This window comes from Callorhinchus milii, unplaced genomic scaffold (genome assembly GCF_018977255.1).
Source record: "Callorhinchus milii isolate IMCB2004 unplaced genomic scaffold, IMCB_Cmil_1.0 Scaffold3, whole genome shotgun sequence".
NCBI classification, from domain to species: domain Eukaryota; kingdom Metazoa; phylum Chordata; class Chondrichthyes; order Chimaeriformes; family Callorhinchidae; genus Callorhinchus; species Callorhinchus milii.
This window is the reverse complement of record NW_024704744.1, coordinates 63,784,474-63,804,989: the sequence shown is the minus strand read 5'-3', so window position 1 is coordinate 63,804,989 and position 20,516 is coordinate 63,784,474. Positions and strand designations below refer to the sequence as shown.

General features: G+C 43.6%; 1 protein-coding gene across 1 annotated transcript in view; it reads right to left on the bottom strand.

Moving 5' to 3' along the window:
• The window catches only part of LOC103183624 (FERM domain-containing protein 6), a 35,994-nt gene extending 28,209 nt beyond the window's left edge, over nt 1-7,785 (bottom strand). The window contains exon 1 of the mRNA XM_007901507.2: nt 7,604-7,785. The gene's annotated coding sequence lies outside the window, so the exon portion shown is untranslated. The remainder of the gene's footprint in view (nt 1-7,603) is intronic.
• Nucleotides 7,786-20,516: the final 12,731 nt, after the last annotated feature.

Below are 20,516 nucleotides of genomic sequence, written 5' to 3'. Positions count from 1 at the left end.
CTTCCGAGGTTCAATACAATAATAAATTACATTTATATAGTGCCTTTCATGCTGAGAGGACATCGCACAGCACTTAATAGTACTAGCTGGCAGATGACAAGACACTCCCAAGACATCTTTGTGTGTTGAGCCTAAAGCACAGATACAGGGGTATCTGAAACTCAGCGACTGGTAGTGTTACACCAACAAGTTAAAATTATCAGAGAAATTGGAGTCAACCTCAATTGCATTCTACGATACAAACAACCTATCTATCTGTTGCATTGCTACAACAACAACTTATTTATCTAGAGCCCCTCAAATAGGGTCAGGTCTCAGAGTGCTTTACAGGGATGGAGTTGGACACCGAGCAACAGAAAAAAAAGTGACTAAAGTGCCTTAGGTTCAAAGACATAGGATTTGATGATTGGTGGCTACTACGACAAACTCCTAAAAATGTATCTCTTCAACCATGTTTTTGGCCAACACAATTAAACTCCCCCTCCTTTTCCCATTATATATGTGATGTGTTTCAAGGGAGTTATCCTACATGAAAAATGCCAAAAAGGTGAAAGTTGTTCTTTTTTGATTGATATCATTGGCAACGGCTGACTGTAGGTCACCTCTCAGTAAAGAATGGAGCATGAAAAAAACTACCGACTCCGCCAACAATTCTAATCACTTGAACCAAAGATTCTCAGCATCATCAGCAGAAGCCAAAGAAACATGGACTTAATTTCTTCAGAATTATAAAAAAGACATCAATGGACCATCATGTAGCATTGCCACGTAATATAGTATTTGGATCCATGCAGCTAGAAATTAGAGATACCAGACATTCATCCATAAATGCTTCCTGAAGGTTTCCTTTTTGTGGAATTTTAAAAACAGCTTTTCAAAAAGCAATTAATTGATTTTAGTTTTATAAGCAATGTGTCACTTCACAAGCTTAAATTGTCAGCAAAGTTCTTCTACTGTTTAAAATGTTGAATTCAAACTGCTTTGAGGTACTGTTTGTTTTATATACAAAAGGTGCAATGCCACCTGTACACGAGATGCAGTTTAAATTCCGTGAACAGCATGATTGACAGAGCTCAGTGAAATGTGACTACTATCAAAACATGCTCTATACACATATGATGAGGCAGCGAGGCAGCTGCTGCCTTTCAAGTACAGACCCAAGGCCTCTTTTCTAAATGGTCCTTGGAGATGTGGAACAGGAAACCGGAAAGACTTCAGATGTTTAAGTGTTTTTAATGATGTTGGACAGGGAAGAGGGGCAATAGGAAGGAGAAAAAAAAAGGTGATGTGAAAAAATACTGATGGTTCCAAAACATTTGTTGTGTTTTCCATTAGTTCTAAATTACAATTACAATATTTTTGTTTAGACCTCAGCTTCTGATCTTTGTACGCAGGCATGTGGTACAGTGAGAACACTGAGATCCAGGTGCTCAGCAGAGGAATCGTGTAAACTTGAAACAGAAACATTTAATTTTTTTTTAAAAAATGTGATTGTCTCTTCCCTCCTCCCCCCAGTTAGGGTCTTGAACTTACTGTAAAAATATTGTAAACGACAAATCACAATGACTTCAAATAGAGACGTGATCCTTTTGATACGTGACTCAATGTACCTTTCACCACCAAATATTACATCCTTTCAAATACTTTCAAGATTTGAGATTAGAAAGTGCAGTAATGTACATGGGCGGAGCATTGAATACTTCAAACGTAATGTGAAAGTCTGGAAGTTTTTAAAATGGTACAGAAACGTGGCACTTCTCATCACCATTCCAAAGAAAACATTTCAATGGAAATCAAAATCGAGAGTTATGCAATTTTTAAGTTAAATAAAACACTATCAAAAATTTAAAAAATTCAGCTTTCTCTGAGACTGGGTGGCAGTTGGTTAATACATCAATTTCCAAAGCATGCGTTCAAAGTCAGACCAGATTTATGGTCTCGAATTGTTGAGATGGGATAAGATTAGGTTCAGTGCTGATATCACCCAATATCTTACACAGTGAAATTTCCATAGATTTTGTTTTGTTCAGCCAGGTGACGAGTATACGTAGAAACCCTCACCGTCCTTAAGAGTAAGCAAACTACTAAAGGGTTTCATGTATTCTTAGAAATGTTCTTTTTTCTGGAATGGAATGCACATTCTCCATCCAGAGGAATGCACCCTGCTCACCTTATCCCAGCGATTGTAAGATTTGAACACTTAGCATATTTGGTAAACTAAAGGGTCCCAGAACAACATTTTCTGCTCACGGTACTCGACGTGACTGTTCCAGAAAATATTAGGTCAGGTTGGAAAGGGCTAAATCTTGGGGACCCAGCTGGGTGTGCACTGGGGTAACTGCTCGAGTTTAACCAGCCAGCAACACAAATTTACAATTTCAAACGCTACTTGTCCAGCCTGGTTTTGTCTTGCAGGATTAACAGGAACTGAGTGGGATGAATCTCTACCCCCAGTACTGGTCTCTCCTCCAACCTTAGGCATGTTTCCTTACTCCACACCTCTGTTTACCTAGCAGTTAGTAGTAATCCGCTTTTTTGTCAATTGTCAGATCACTTGTGGGAGTGATAATCCCTCCAAAATATAAATAAATAAATAATTTGGTCACTCAATCCACGGCAGTGTGTTGGACACTGCTAAGTGCAATTGGCTACCACACTTCGCCCACAAAACACACAGTCACTACACTTTACAGTATATTCTGTGAAGCGCTTTGAGACGTCTCAAAGACGTGATAATGCGCTGTATCAAATGCAAGAATTAGTATTATTATTATAATCTACTCTGATGTGCAGAAGCCAGATCCGGACTCCCACCCCATCTCAGTGCCCACGCCATGAAGCCTGAAATTTACTAAACTTCAGAGTAGCACCACGATCTTCCTGACTGACAGTCGAAAGACACAATTTGTGAATCAGATAATAAATATGCCCCTTGCTTTCAGGATGACTAAACTAGAATGAAGTCAGTGAAGGCGATTGGTGTCTACTATATCCAGGTAATTCATATTCTATGCTTAGGAATCTTTTCAATTAGTACACAAGTTAGACTCCAATAAATGCAGTTACATGTAATACAAAAACTGCTTAGATTCCAATACAAAAACTACGTCAATCGTACTTTTCACATACTTGGATAATATATTATATCACAGTCAAGTCCACTGCTATGAGCAGAAATTGTTGTTCTGGGCCCCTTTAGTCTAACAAGTATGTAAAATATTCAAATCTTACTATTGCTGCCACATTGTCCTAATCCTCCTCAAAAAGATTTATAGTGCTTGAAACAACCAGCCAATACCGTTATAGTGCTTCAAAACAGACACAGGACAATAGAGACTCATTACAATCCACTAGTTGGGGTTATGAAAATTTAACTGCGTTATAAACAGGTCATGTTATAATCATGGTGACCCACCCTCACTCTAGAGATGTCAACTATATTGCAAAGACCCATTACGCCTACATTCCCTGAGCGGGAAGCCAGCTAATTGGAATAAGAACGTAGAACAGGTAACAATAACAACAACAACAAAATTACGTTCATGTAGCTCCTTTCACGTCGGGAGGACGTCCCAAGGTACTGGACAAACAAGGTTTTTCGGACCTGAGCTGAGGTTCGGGATCGGGGAGGGTAGAGGGCACGGGGGGAAGGAGGGTGACTAAAGGCAAGGTCGAAGAGGAGGGTAAACCATGGGTCCACTGTGTTGCAGTGTTATACGAGAACTCACAATATAATGATGCACATTATAAGAAAGCTACAGTGCAGTCACGACTGAATCCATATTTTAAAAAAGCATGTAATTCTATGTTAACAATCAGCCTTGCTAACACGAACCAAGGTGTACAATAACCTATAGTGTTACTACACTATTAGGTTCACCAAATTTGAACAGTGCAGTCTTGCTGAACTCTGTTGCCAGGGAAAATCGCCAACGACAAATCTAAACAAGTTAATAACACAGTTTTCTTCATGAACAACCTGCTCAATGGCATTGGCTTTATGTCATGCAAACTTATGATCAGCAAGAAGCTATAACATGCAGTTTGTTTTGTTATACTGCTAACCTCTGATCTTTGTCCCTGGCTTCTGTCTGTGATTGACATGAACTCGTGAACAGTGGAGGTCAGTGCCATGAGTACACACAGCATGTGTTAGTGACATGAATCCCCATGATAAGAAATTACAAATGACTTTAAAAATGCATGGCATGGGTCATTTATTTTTTAAACCACAGCAATGCTAAACATCTATTTAGAAATACTTTAATTCTGAGACAATACATTTACGAAGGAAGTTGCATTTTTAAAAGGCCGGATTGGGTTGAAAAATCCCACTTTACAATAAATGCTGACAAATGTAATGGCTGTCTTTTGTAGATAAATCAACCACGAGGTGGATGCCCAATTAAACTGGAGATTATTGGTCATGACATTATTGGTGAGAAAACCAGTGCTCTTTTCCAATGGTTTCATGGGATTTTTATATCCACCTGAAAAACAGGTATTCAAGAGTTTTTTGTTTATATCTTGTCTGAAGCCAGTGCATATGACAAGCAGCGCTCCCTCAATACTACACTGGAATGTCAGCCTAGATGTAAGGTTCAAAGCGAAAACTTCTCATCCAGAGTTGAGAGTGCTACCCAGAATCCAAGACAGAAGAAAAATGTGAGAGAAATTCTCAAGAACTTTTCTATGTGGTCATTCCTCCCAAGGATAGCGTTAAAATGGTCTGCAATACAGAGCAACTCTCCACATACACAACCCATTTACAAAATGCTTTCCATGTTTAGTACAAAATTCCAATAAGAGTATAATTTTGTGTTTTATTTGGCACATAATTCTGTCACTTCAAAGTTATTCACAAGTACACAATAAAACTGTTCAGACACAACCACTTTGGAGATCGACTCCAAATTGTTTTTTTGTACATATTCAAGCCTGAATAATTAATGTACAGTGGGCACAGATGGATGGACATTATAGATGAGTGATGTTTGAGGTAGTTTGACTGTAATCATCACTGTTCAGTATGTTTTAGTAAATGAAAGCAATGTCTCATAAAGAGTTGACTCAAGCAATGGTAATGATTTTCAAATGTGTCATATTTTTACAGTGAAGCATTTCATTGCATTTGTAGAGCAGGAGCTGCAGTTTATATATTCATTTTCTGCCTCCAAATATCCAATGTTCATTGCTTCATTAAAATCCCAAACTCCTCTGTGCAGTCAGCTCAAGGCAAGTCACCAACCAGCCTTGGTCAAGACAAGCAATACGGTACTTTCTAGTTCACATTGCATTGTATTTCCATCAAAGAACAACTGAAGAAGTTCTGAACATTAACTGAGATTTCACAGCATTTGGGATCCCAATTTTACTGTAGGCAGCTTCCACCGTACAGGAACAACAGAACATCTGCATGTACACTGTTCTGTTAAAGCCCTGAATGGAGGTTTCTTTGTCTCCTGTTCCCGAGTCTGGTGAAGGTTCATAAAAGCAAGCAAGTGGAACAACTACATCCCTGCTCTGTGGGGATGATGAGAAGGCAGTCCCTGCCTCCTGTGGCACTGTTTACATTTGGGTTGTGGAGCTCTGGAGACAGAAGTGCAACTCTTTTATCTTAAAAGCACTGCTGCTGCAGTCAGGGCTGCTGTCAGCACTATTGCTGCAATGGTATATGCAACATTAAACGCATCTCACAAAAAATAGAAAGTGATGCATTTTTTTCCCTCATTCATGTCTCCTCTATTAATAATCCTTGCATTTGATTTAGTGCCTTATCACGGTGTTGAGACGTCTCAAGGTGCTTCACATGATATATTGTAAAGTGGGTATTTTGTGGGTGAAATATAGCAGCCAATTGCGCATAGCAATGTCTCACAAACAGTGGTGGGTGGATTCATGCACAAAACAGCCCCACCATCTCAAAACCCCTATATTATGTACATAAAAGCGAGGGTTGGAACTGGAGGGGGGGAACTGTTCAGCAAATCACGTAACACAGATTCTAAAGATTAGTTCACAAGACGATTGAAGACGACTCATAACGCCTTTTGAATAACTATGCAGTAGCTCAACATTCATACTCTCGCCCAAAAGGTTCGGACAGTTAGCACTGACTGGATTGACTGTGCAGCAACTCTATTGCTGTCCTGTGTTTACTTTGACAAACCCACGACCCCAAAACCGGTGCACCTCTGAACACTGTCAATAATGCTCGATGTGAGTTACCAAATCCGGATCTGAATGTTGAAAAATCCTCGTGCGCTCTCTTTGCACTTAGAATTGCTACTGCAGTTATTGCAAAAAATACAGCTTGATCATTTTATACACACAGCAAGTATCTGTTTCGGTGTAGCTGGATGTGCACTGGCAACAACCCCACACTTGGGAGGACCTGGTAAGACGATCAACGTGAAGCCCATGAGAGATCACAGCTATTTCCATTGCATCCAGGAGCTAAGTTGCTTTAGGCGAAAAGCACAAAAGAACATAAGAATTGCTGGACCAAAGAAGACCATCCAGTTGGCCTTTCACCATCATGCACAAGTCATGTCCCAAACTATCTGCTGCAGAGTTAAATATACACTATATACTGCATGGTCCAAAAATAAAGGACATATAAAAATTCTGAATTAGCTCTCAACATATCTGTGAGTATATATTCGTTAAAACGAATATGTACCTTTAACAAAAGGTTAGGAAGCCCATCGGGTCATGCGATTTCCAAATTGCAATGCAATGCAATGCACTTTTAGACCCCGAAATGGCAGTCCCGGGCACCGATATTACAAGGGATCGTTCGTCCTGCGGTTGAGACAACCGAGAAGAGGAGGTGTGACCGGTGGACAAACGCGATCGGACGAGGGATGCGGCCGAATGCACAGAAAAGAAACGGTGCGGGAACCACAGAGGGTTGGAAAAGCAACGGATTTATAAACATTTGCTCATCCGCAGCTTTCCCTCATCCCAAACCGAGTCCCGGACACTTCCCACACACACACACACACACTACACTCTCTGCAGTTTAAACCCTGTCACTGGACACCTGACTGACTGGTTGCAGAGACGTCTTTGATATCTAAAACACATGCAACGTTAATGCAATTCAGACAACAACACACAACACTTCCCAATCCTCTCTCTTTCTCTCTCTCTCTCTCTCTCGGGCTTCCGGGAATATAATATTGTGCTTTTTTTAAAAATATATATATTTTTTAAAAAAAAACACATCACCTCCTCCGACCATCGACAGACCACAGCCTCTCTCTCTCTCTCTATCTCTCTCTCGCGGGTTAGTTACCCCCCAATGCACGGCTTTCCGAGCAGTACATTTCACGCAGATTTTGCAAATCATCCGCAAACTCGTTGCGGGTTCATCACATCTCTCATAAACAGCAACACCGTCTGATCTCAAAACACAAAGGGGGTGGAGGGTCGCAGAGGTGGGGGTTGGGGGGTTGGGGTGGAGGGGGGGGGGGTTGGGGTTGGGGGGGGGTTGGGGTTGGGGGGGGGGGGGTTGGGGTGGAGGGGGGGGGGGTTCCAGCATAAATATGACAATAAGTCATTGGGTAAACGCTAATAATAATAATAATTGTGTACTCACTGCATTCTGCCTCTGGTACAAACCCTGAGTGAGTGAGTGAGTGAGTGAGTGTTTGCTGGTGAGCAGTAAAGGGATAACACTGCAGACTGGAGGGCAGTGAGATCTGCAGCTCGGAACTGAGTCAGCGACACACTGCAACAGGTTGGCTTCACACACTCACTCACTCACTCACACACACACACACACCCTCCCACTCCCTACCCCTTCCCGGCTCCACACCCCCCACCTCACAAGGAGGAGCAACGTTCACACACACACTCCCACAGTCTAAAAGCCAACTCACATCGGACAGCCACAGCCCAGGAGTTGGTCACCGCAGCAAAGTTGTGGGCGTCGTTCAACACTTACCTTACTTTACCTCTCGGTCGCTTTGCTGACCAGCCCCGAGCTGCAGCCCTGTGGGTGGGGGTGTGGGTGGGGGGGTGTAGGTGGGTGTGGGGGGTGTGGGCGTGTGTGTGGGTGGGGAGGTGGTGGGGGGTGTGGGTGTGGGGGGTGTGGGCGTGTGTGTGGGTGGGGAGGTGGTGGGGGGGTGTGGGTGTGGGTGGGGGTGGGGAGGTGGTGGGGGTGTGTGGGTGGGGGTGTGTGGGGGGGGTGGGTGTGGGTGGGGAGGTGGTGGGGTGTGTGGGGGGGGGGTGGGTGTGGGTGGGGGTGTGGGTGGGGTGTGTGGGTGTGGGTGGGGTGTGGGGGGGGGTGATGGGGCTCTCCTGGCTGTGCAATCAGCGGCTTCTCTCTCAGCGCACAGTCAACCCTTTTGCTAACACTGGCGGATGGCGCTTCCTGACCTGCACATGGGATCCCGCAGTCTGTGACACTGTGTGTGTGTGTGTGTGTGTCTGGGGTGGGGGGGGGGGGGGCTGGAGAATGTGCATCCCACCCAGTCACTCACCCCCCCCCACCCACCCAGTCACTCACCCCCCCCCCCCCCCCACCCAGTCACTCACCCCCCCCCCACCCAGTCACTCACCCCCCCCACCCAGTCACTCACCCCCCCCACCCAGTCACTCACCCCCCCCCACCACCCCCCCACCCAGTCACTCACCCCCCCCACCCAGTCACTCACCCCCCCCACCCAGTCACTCACCCCCCCCACCCAGTCACTCACCCCCCCCACCCAGTCACTCACCCCCCCCACCCAGTCACTCACCCCCACCACCCAGTCACTCACCCCCCCCACCCAGTCACTCACCCCCCCCCCAGTCACTCACCCCCCCCAGTCACTCACCCCCCCCCAGTCATTCAACCCCCCACCCAGTCACTCACCCCCCCCCCCACACTCACCCCACCCCCAGTCACTCACACCCCCCCCCCCCCCCCAGTCACTCATATACTTCCAGTCGCTCACAGGAGTCCTGTAGCTCAGTGTTTGGAGCACTCACCTCTCAAACGAGAGACCTGGGTTTGATTCCCGGCAGGGCGAAACCTTGGGCAAGTTTCCTTACTCCACACGCCTGATAATAATCCCTCAAGAAAAAAACAATAATAAATTGGTCACTTCAATCCACGACTGTTTGTGGGACACTGCTGTGCGCAATTAGCTGCCGAGTTTCGCCCACAAATATGCAGTCAATTTACTTTACAGTATATTCTGTGTTCTGTGAAGCGCTTTGAGACGTCTCGAAGACGTGAAAAGCGCTATATCAAATGCAAGGATTATTATTATTATTATTATACCCCTAGTCATTCATTTACGCACAGTCACTCATATACTCACGTCACTCATATACCCCCAGTCACTCATTTATACACAGTCACACATACACCCACAAACAAACACAGCTCATACACAGGTTACAGGTAGCAAACACAGTATATCTATGAGGCAAAAGACCGAGTGTGTTGCACGCTGCCCCGGAGGCAGCCTGTTAATGCGTCTAAATGAAAGCCGAGAGTGGGCATTGGCCCTAATGCAGTTTAACAGTTATTAAGTGGTTATTAAATTGTTTCTATTCATCTCTCAAAAGCCTTCGGCCAGTATCTATGGGGGAGGGGGTGGGGGTTGGCTAAAGAAAGGAAGCGCCCCTTACTCTGTATCCTTATCTGAGTCACACCACGTTCTGATGATGTTTGTGTGAGTCATCTGTGTGTCCTGGCTTGTGGAATGTGGTTGTCCTCTTGCTCGGGAAGGTGCTGTCGTGTGCAACTCAGGGTGAATGCGAGGAATTTGAAGGTGAAACCCGAGGCCTATAAATAATCCAAACCATTGATTATCTGCAGGCTGGGCGAAACCCAAGGGTCAACTAACCTAGTGAAACATTAACAGCTCCTCACAACTATAGCCACCATTCAGGTACAATATAGAAGAGGATCATGCAGAATTATCTACCTCTTCAACAGTACACCGAGACCTGTTTGGTTTCACTCCCCACCACGTCAAAATGCAGTGCTAAAAGGATGAAATTTGATCACATTTACAATTGAAGAGTCCAATTTATAGAACTAAAAAGGTATCAAAAAGGCTCTGAATATTTAGCAGTTTTATTTTAACCTTTGTGCATTTATGTTCGGGATCATATACTATGTTTTGTTCTTATACAGTCCCTTGCTATCATTTCAAACATTTCAAATGGCTAAACAGATTGTGCATCGCCATTGGAATGTTGGCATGTGCCATGACTAAATGCAGAGTCACACTTCATTTTGAGCCCTGAGTAGGCGTTGCATACGTATTTTGCAACAATTAACCCTCTCGTGATCACAGATCTATATCATGATCGAGATTCCCATCCAGACACCATTGAGATTTATTTGGATAAATGTTTACGTTTGGTACAACCAACTGCTCGCAAAATAAAGGTCATTAATTAACAGAAAGGAAAGCAATTTGCTGAATGCCAAGCGAACGTCGTAACAATCAGAACTTTGTACCAGAGATTCTGAATCATTAATCTGATGTGGGCAGAGAGACAAGTTTCAGATTGATTCCAAATAAGTCGGTGTATATTTATGCCAGTGCATAACCTTTGGCTGTGTGTAATAACTTGTTCACTCTTGAGCCAATGCAAAGGAAGTCTTATTAGTTTCCACTCATATATTTTGGTGCTATTACAAAAGTGTATGAACAAGAAAACAATTGTACTATCAAAAATCATAAGCTAACACTGTTCTTCATGAAATACAATCATCTATGACTCACATCCCTTGCCCTCAAAAGAGCATAAAATTATTTTAAAAACATATTCAGTAAATATTCATTATTAACCCAATAAACAAAGGCAATTGTAGTTTTATAAAAATACATTTTAAATCTTAATTATAATCCTTACATTTAATAAAGCGCTTTTCATTTTTTGAGGATGTCTCAAAGCGCTTCACAGGATATACTATAAAGTAGAGTGATTATGTATTTTATACGTCAACACGGCAGTCAATTTCATGCACAGCAATGTCCTACAAACAGCCATGAAGTTAATAACCAATTTTATTTGAGGGACTGTTTGACAGGTCACAGGGAGAAACTCTCTTCTCTTTTCAATGAGTCCTACGGGATTTTTAACATCCACCTGAACAGGCAGACAGGATTTGGGTATTAACATCTCATCTGAAGGATGGCATCTCCCAGCACAGCACTCAAGTGTCAGCTTAGTCACTTTAATGTCCTGATTTGGACAACTTCACAACTCTCTGACCTGCGGACTCCCCACCAACCTGCCCGCTTTCTCTGTTCATCGGTCTCCGGCCTGCTCCATGTCTCCCGCCCGACCAACCCTATCATCGGTGGCCAGGCTTTCAGCCTCTCTGCCCCCACACTCTGGAACTCCATCCCACGGTCCCTTCGCCTCGCTTCCTCCCTTGCCTCTTTCAAGGCCGGTCTCAAGACCCTCCTCTTCGACCGTGCCTTTGGTCTCCCTCCCACCTCTCTGTCTTCCCTCACCCCTACACCACCCCTTCCCCTTGCTCAGACCCCGACACCTGACTGTTCAGCACTTTGGGAAGTCCTCCCGACGTGAAACGCGCTCTATAAATGTAATTTTGTTGTTGTTGTTGTTGTTCTGACTGAGAGGTGAGAATGCTACCAATTGAGCCATGCTGATACATTTTTAATTTTTATATCACCAATATCAACAGAGTTAATTTCTTTACAGATAGACTGGAGATGTCAATGTTTTGAAACAAAGAAAGAACCTTTATTTTATAGCACATGATTATGTCAGAGTATCTCAAAGCATTTTACTACCACTACAACTATTACTTGCATTTATATAGTCCTGTATGGAGTCCTGTAGCTCAATGGTTAGAGCACTTGTTTTGCAAGCGAGAGACCTGGGTTTGATTCCTGGCAGGGTGAAACCTTGGACAAGTTTCCTTACTCCACACGCCTGATAATAATCCCTCAAAAAAAAACAATAATAAATTGGTCAGTTCAATCCACGACTGTTTGTGGGACACTGCTGTGTGCAATTGGCTGTCGCATTTTGCCCACAAAATATGCAGTCAATTCACTTTGCAGTATATTCTGTGAAGCGCTTTGAGACGTCTAGAAGACATGAAAAGCGCTATATCAAATGCAAGGATTATTATAGCACCTTTCACATGGGTTGCGTCCCAGGGGCGAGAGTGATTATCATTTAGTTTACAGTAATTACTAACAAATGTCACCACCAAGGCCTATATTCATGCTTTCATGACTATGGTAAATTCCTGCTCACTGGACTTCCCAACTCTTCCCTCCACAAGCTGCAGATTATTCAGAACTCTGCAGGTCATGTCCTCTCCCGCACCAAGCTCCGTTGAGCCGCCCATCCCCATCCTTGCTCGGCTCTACTGGCTCACTGCCTCCCCATCCCTCAGAGGATTGAGTTCAAGATCCTCATTCTCACTTTTGAAGCCCTCCATAGTCTTGCCCCTGCTAAAACCCTACCCACCGTCTCTGGCCTGCTTCACATCCCCACCCTGCCCCCTCCACCATCGGTGGTCAGGCCAAATGTACCACAATGGTCTTTTCCAGTCCTATATTCTATAATTGATAATAACCATCCTCCATTAGAGTGTCTGTATTGCTGTTTAGAGATCTTTCTGGGACCAATTACGGTGTATCCGGGAGAGAGTCAGGAATCTCAATCTTACCCCATTACACAGTGGAATTTGACACAGAAATTCCACTTACATATTACAGTATAAGGAGGGAATTTTCTTCCTGTTGGTAAAATTTTCCATAAATAATGACAGGAGAAAAATCCACATTTAAGTGGTATAACTATTTTGTTTGCTTAAAATAATGTTTTTGAAAACTATGGGTAAAAACAGCAATTGAGGCTCTTTTCATAGGAAATCTATCAGTCTCCACAATAATAATAATAATCCTTACATTTGATATAGCGCCTTATCACAATATTGAGACGCTTCAAAGAGCTTCACAGAATATACTGTAAAGTTAATTGAGTGTATATTTTGTGGGCGACACACGGCAGCCAATTGCACACAGCAGTGTCCCACAAACAGTTGTGGATTGAGTGACCAAATTATTATTATTATTATTTTGAAGGGATTATTATCTTTGGAAAAATGATCTGCCAATCGACTAACAAATTGACTACTTTACTGCCAGTAATCAGAGTACCCTCTGAGAATTAGCATACATGAATATTTCCAATCTTGGTCTGAATGGGTAGAAATAAGAAAAACATATTCAGGGTGCCGGATATTTTTCAAAATGTGTGTCCTGATTAATGATTATAACTTTTCTCCACATTATCAGTGAAGAGGTTGGATGCAAGGGAGATAGAGGGTCAGAAGAGGTGGCATTCCACAAGAGAGGGGTGTACAGGCCAAGGCTGCTTGACCTGATCCGCAGCAATGCATCATTCAGTTGAGTCTGAAACTCTCCCATGAGACAAAGAACAAAGCTGCACATATACTAGTATAGAGGAGGCCAGTAGTAGCCTGTATCACCTTCCCCGTGTCTGTGAAGCTCACTGCAGCCTTGATGGCTCCCTCATTTTAAGCTTCACCTAGGAATTTAGTGGGATTCGGCAAATGTTTCATGTCAAGATTAGTGCAGCACTTGACAGAAATCTTACTCAGAATAGAGAACACAGCAGACAAGTGGAGAGCCAACAAGTGTGAGAGAACAATGAACAAGCAAACAGGATATTGGGCTATGTTGCCAAATCAGTGGAGTTCAGGCAGAAGGGAAGGGAAGGGGGAAGGCAGAGAGGTGGGAAAGCAACTGAAGGCACGATCGAAGAGGAGGGTCTTGAGACCGACCTTGAAGGAGGCAAGGGAGGAAGCGAGGCGAAGGGACTGTGGGATGGTGTTCCAGAGTGTGGGGGCAGAAAGGCTGAAAGCCCAGCCACCGATGGTAGGGCGGGTTGGGCGGGAGACATGGAGCAGACCCCGCTGAACGGAGGAAGAGGGCAGGTTAATAGGGAGTCAACAGGTCAGAGAGGTAGGAGGGGGCAAGGCCATGGATGGCCTTGAGAGTGAGGATGAAGATGGGTCTTTAGTTTGAAAGGAAGTGTCTTATAGATATATACAAGATTTAAAAGGGAATGAGAAAGTAAATCCATAACAAGACTTTAGGAATCATCTCAGCAGCAGAAAAAAAGTACACAGCTTTAGGGTTATAAAGGGCAATTTCAGGGCAGACACTGTGAAGTATTTTTTTATCCAGAGGGTAATTACCGACTGGAACTGGGAAGGGTGGTTCCAGCCAAGAATCTAGACTTGCTTAAAGATCAGCTCAATGCTGTGATGGGAAGATTGGTATTCTGGAAGGATAAAATCAATGGCCCAAATTGGTAATTGGTTGGGAGGCAGGAAACAGAGAGTAGGGATAAAAGGAAAGTCGGGACGTGACAAGTTGGATCCCCCAGGGGTCTGTACTGGGACCTCAGCTTTTCACCATATATTTATATACACATATATATATATACATGACTTGGATGAAGGAATAGAAAGTTTTATATCCAAGTTTGCAGACGACACTAAGCTAGGAGACTCAGTAAATTGTGTAGATGGGAGTAGGAAGTTACAAAGAGATTTAGACAGATTAAGTGTGGACAAAGCTGTGGCTGTTGGAGTTCAATGTAGGGAAGTGTGAGGTCATCCACTAGGGATCGAAAAAAGACAAAGCAGAATATTTTCTTAATGGGGAGAGATAAGAACTGTGGAGGAGCAAAGGATGTTGGTGTCCATATCCACAAATTACTAAAAACTACTTTCTAGGGGTAAAAAGTAATCAAAAAGGTGAATCAAATGTTGGCCTTTATCTCAAGGGATCTGGAATCCAAAGGGGAGAAGTGATGCTCCAGCTGTATAGAGCGTTGGTCAGACCCCATCTGGAGACTCGGTTCAGTTTTGGGCACCACACCTCAGGAAAGATATATTAGCCCTGGAATGGAGTGCAGCGCAGGTTCACCAGAATGTTACCGGGCCTTAAAGGGTTACGTTACGAGGAAAGGCTGCATAAACTTGGATTGTGTTCCCTTGAGTTTAGAAAGTTGAGGGGTGATTTGATTGAGGTGTTTAAGATGGTAAAGGGATTTGATAGGGTAGATACAGAGAAGCCATTTCCTCTGGTGGGGGAATCCAAAACAAAGAGGCGTAATCTAAAACTTAGAACCAGGCCAATTAAGAGTGAAATCAGGAAGCATTTTTTCACTCAAAGGGTGGTAGACATCTGGAATTCTCTCCCCCAAAAGGCCGTGAATGCTGGATCCATCCACGCCTTCAAGAGTGAGGTTGATAGATTTTTGGTAGGTCAGTGTATCAAGGGATATGGGGAGAAAGCGGGAAATTGGAACTGACAGGATTAGTTGAGGTACAGATCAGCCATGATCCAATTGAATGGCGGAACAGGCCCGAAGGGCTGAATGGCCTACTCCTGTTCCTATGTTCCTATGTTCGAAGGATTTCCTTCAACCACATCTCCAGTGATCCTGAGAAGAGTTTTACACTATTGTGGTCTCTCCCAGAGTGCTTAGCAATTGCGCACTCCAAGCTTGTGACAGCGAGTGAGAGTTCATTCTGTTAGTGGAATAAGATGGCATATCTCGAAAGGAAAGGGTTTCACTCCATCAATGTGCAGCTGGTATTCGATGCACGCCAAAAGATCTCCATGTCAATGCACAATACCCGGGCTCCAGCCCAACTGTTTTGTGCTCCACAATTCAAGTACTATCATGGGATTGAAGAGAGGCTTAAATGACAGCTTTTAGGTATAAAGGATATGGGCTGGGACGTTACCTCCTCACTCCTATCGTAAATGCACAGTTTGCAGCAGAAAAACCCCCCAACAAGGCTCGTTTAACAGCAAGAAACATCAATAAACACATCATTGGTGTTTTTAAGCAATAGTTCTGGGATTTTATATCAGTGATTCAGATGCCTGGAACATTTAGGAGATGTTCTGTCAGAGCCATTCAAGTTGTCAAAGATTGAAGAATTTTGTAGGATCACAAAATTAAAGCAAAGTCAGGAGGATGTTTTTCCCCAAAGAAAGCTTTAAATATGAAAAAACTTTTATAGATGCTTTCAGAAGCATTCTCTCGTGATATTGCACGTTTCAAGGAATTAAAGGATATTCTGCTCTGTTGTATTTTAGAAAAAGTTATATACATTAATTGTAATTTTTAAAATATATTTTTAAAAAATCAAAATAGGAATTATCACTATTTGTACTTCCTAGATTGCAAAATATTAACAATTCTCATTATGTGTTTGAATAAAATCCCTTTAGTTCACATACATTTGTATTAACTAAAATTATGTATTCTGGGAAATATATACTAATAATTTGCTTTGCAGTTATTGGTTTACTGTATAAGCTGCTAAATATATCAAACTATTATTGATTGCTGTTTGTTTTCCACCAAAACATCCAGTAATGTGGATTTTGTGCCAGACACACTGAACATTTTTGGTGATTTATATGTCCTTGTTCAACCAACCTTACATTTTCAAACTGTACGCATGTCACTGTATGCAGTTGAATTAAACCGGAGGCAGGAACAAATCTCACTCGAGTCCAACTCAGTTGAAATTGAGCCATTTGTATTTGGTTCATCTATTGTGCCATATCCGTGAGACATTCTGGGAGGTACACCTGTTGTTGGATGTCTGACTGCTGTGGCAGTTGTCTGCTGAATTGCAAGGGGAGTATTGTATATCACCCTAAGGCCTTATTTTGGCTGAGACTTGGAGTCAGTGAAAATTTCCTAAATAGAATTACAGCACTTGCTCATTTTGCATACATCACATTACATCACCAACAAAGCAGCTTTCAGCCAGTCTTGCTACAATATAAAGAGGTTGGCTCTTTTCAATTGAGGTTATTTGTTGTCCTGGCAACAAGTGCATTCCAGGATCAGCTGCTAATGTGCAGTGCATGGTACTGGAACCTGGACACACACAGACCATGGGAAAATTCCTGCATACTTTACATCAGTATAAATAGGCTACTTTTTTCAGAAATACCCCGCCTCTGTGATGCTCTGCTTCTCAACTCTATTTTGAAACTAGTATTGTGTTGGTTGATGTTCTACACTGACTGTGCATTGCTAGCAATCAACTATTGATCACAATTCGTAGTGTTATATCACACAGTGCAGATCCCGGTACCCATCAACTGTAAAGAGTGGCCTAGATCTCGGTCTTTTCATAGTACTAGTTTCCTGTACAAGGGCAACACAAAATAGAATCAGTGCACCCACAGTTACAAACTACACTTTATATATTTTAAAGCATGTGTCTCAGACTGGCTCAGTTGGTAGCACTCTCACCTCAAAGTCCAAAGTCAAACCAAAGTTTGGTTGTGGGTTCAAGCACTGTATCCAGAATTGAACTCACAGTCTCCTAGACTGTCACTCTGACGCAGTACTGGGGAAGCGCCTCATTGTCCGATGTACATCTTTCATATGAGACACTAACCAATGGTCAAGTTTGCCTGTTCCGGTAGATATTAAAGATCCCAAGCTTCTATTCGAAAGGAGAAGGGAGTTTCTCCCGGTGTCTTGTCTGACAATCCCCTAAATAAATGTAGTTATTCACTTCATGGCTGTTTGTGGGACACTGCTGTGTGCAAATTCACTACTGTGTTTGCCTACAAAATACACACAGTCACTACACTATAATATATCCTATGAAGCACTTTGAGAAGTTCTCATAACATGAAAGGCATTATATCAAAAGTGAGAGTTATTTATATATTATAAAATTTAACAAATAAATGGCGGCTATTACAAGACTGTGAGCTCATCTTACAGTTATAAATTAATAAATATAAACCTATTTGATTTGTTTATCATTTTATTAATCGCTCAAAGAATGCTTTTACGATTCATGACATTATCTGAACTTTGCCCTTAATGGGTCTATTACCTTGTGATCAATGCTATGTATTTATTTATGCTTTCAGCAATCACGTCCCAAATCTATGGAATTCTCTTCCTCAATCATTCTGCTTTGCTCCCACCCCATTTTCAGACCACGCCTTAAAACCTTCCACTTTGAAAGTGACTATGGTCACCTCCTCGGGCTTGGTGTCAGTCTCCACCACTGTTAAGCACTTCAAGATGCTATCTTGCATGAAGGGTGTTATATAAATGCAAGTTGTTGCTGTTATATTGATCTCTGCATAATTTACAGAATGTTTCCTTTCTTCTTCCTCTCCTAAACAACAACAACAAAATTATATTTATAGAACGCATTTCACGTTGGGAGGATGTCCCAAGGCACTGGACAGTCAGGGGACCTGAGCATGGGGGAGGGGTGGGGTAGGGGTAAGGGAAAGCAGAGAGGTGGGAGGGCAACTGAAGGCATGATCGAAGAGACTGACCTTGAAGGAGGCAAGGAAGGAAGCGAGGCAAAGGGACTGTGGGATGGAGTTCCAGAGTGTGGGGTCAGAGAGGTAGGGCGGGTTGGGCGGGAGACATGGAGCAGGCCGGAGCCCGATGAACAGAGGGAGCGGGCAGGTTGGTAGAGAGTCAACAGGTCAGAGAGGTAGGAGGGAGCAAGGCCATGGATGGCCTTGAAAGTGAGGAAGAGGATCTTGAATTCAATCCTCTGGGGGATGGGGAGTCAGTGGAGTCGGGCGAGGGTGGGAGTGATAGGGTCACGGAGCCTGGTGCGCGAGAGTTTTGGATGATCTGCAGCCTGTGAAGGGAAGAGTTGGGAAGGCTGATGAAGAGAGAGTTTCCATAATCAATCCTTGATGTGATGAATGCGTGAGTGAGGGTTTTGGCAGCCTGAGGGGTGAGGTTGTGGCGGAGTCTGGCAATGTTGCGGAGGTGGTGGTCGGCAGTGCCGGTCATGGCGCGGATGTGGGGCAGAAAGGACAGTTCAGGGTCAAACAAGATACCCAGGTTCCTGACTGGCTTAGTGAGGTTGAGTGTGCAGCCATGGAGGCTATGCTGCCAGTGCCTGATGTGCGGAGGCACTGGCCCGAGCCAATCAGGAGGGCCTCGGTCTTGCTGACCTTCATTTGGAGAAAGTTGTTCCTCAACCAGGACTTGATGTCGGACAGGCAATCGCTCAGGACGCCCGTAATCCTGGAGTTGAGGGTGGAGACAGAGAAGTAGAGTTGGGTGTCATCCGCATACATGTAGAAATTTATCCCATGTCTGCGGATGATATCATCAAGGGGGAGCATGTAGAGGGTGAAGAGGAGGGGACCGAGAACAGAGCACTGAGTGCGCTGCACGAGACGGAGGAGAAGCCATTTGCAGAGACGAAGTGGAGGCAATGTGAAAGGTAGGACCTAAACCAGTCAAAGACAGAACCTTGAAGGTTGAGGTGGGAGGAGAGACGATGGAGGAGGATTGAATGGTCCACGAGGTTAAAGGCAGCGGAGAGATCGAGGAGGATGAGGAGGCAGAGGGAGCCCTGGTCACACATGGTCAGGATGTCATTTGTGACCTTGACCAGAGCAGTTCCTGTGCTATGGGCAGCACGGAAACCCAATTGGGTTTCAAACAACACCAAATGACATTTGTATAGCGCCTTTCACGTTGGGAGGACGCCTCAAGGTGCTGAAGGTGTTTGACTTCATTTCCTCCCTTTGCGTTCTGGGTGCCCTTCAATAAATTGCCAAGACGGTTGTCATTTATGAATGAGTTTTGACAATGAATCTTAGAAGATTATTCGATTGCAAGGGGAATCGCAGCCAAGAACGATCTCGCCATCACCTGACACACATTTGCACCTTCCAGCAGGGTTTCCCTTATAACAATCAGCAAGATATTTGGTTGATTATCCTCTCCGTAACTTTGATACACTGAAACTAATTATAGTCCTAACTTTGGCCCCAGCTGAGATCAGCTAAGTCAATACAGACCAGGATTCAAACCTACAGCTTTCTGGATTCGACTGATTTGTTTGTGCTGCACTGGTTGGTTTTGCCCATTACGCCGTGGGGGTGTGTGGGGGGGAGGAGGCTTAGATCATTGTCTTGCTGGACTAAGACAATGATCCGTAATCCACAATATCGATATTATTAATTAATTTTATCCCTTACCAATTAAAATATCATCAGCATTGAAATACTGCATTAGCCCCTCCTTTTTCAATTGAGCCCATTGAAGTGTTTGGTTATATGATCACTGATTATGCAGCACTGGCTCTCCTTTGCATTACAAGTAGAGGGGCACAAGTAGGAAACTTAGTGACACTATATATTAACGTTCAATTTAAGTATCAAAACCAAGCTTGAGGATCTGAGGTTACATCCTCAGACAGACCTCATTAGAGGAGTTGCTTTGTTTGGGCCCAGCATCCACTTAATATTCCCTTGAGTGGGTAACCACATCTCTTCTTGACAATTAAGAATGATAACAATCACCTTGTTGGTTGCACTATCTGGAAGAGTGCAACGTGACATTGCCCTCCATCCTCCTGAAATGGAGCAGGCTAAGAATACAGTACTGCCGGTGGAAAGATGTGAACAAGCTGACTGGCAGAGAGGAGGACCTTTTATTTT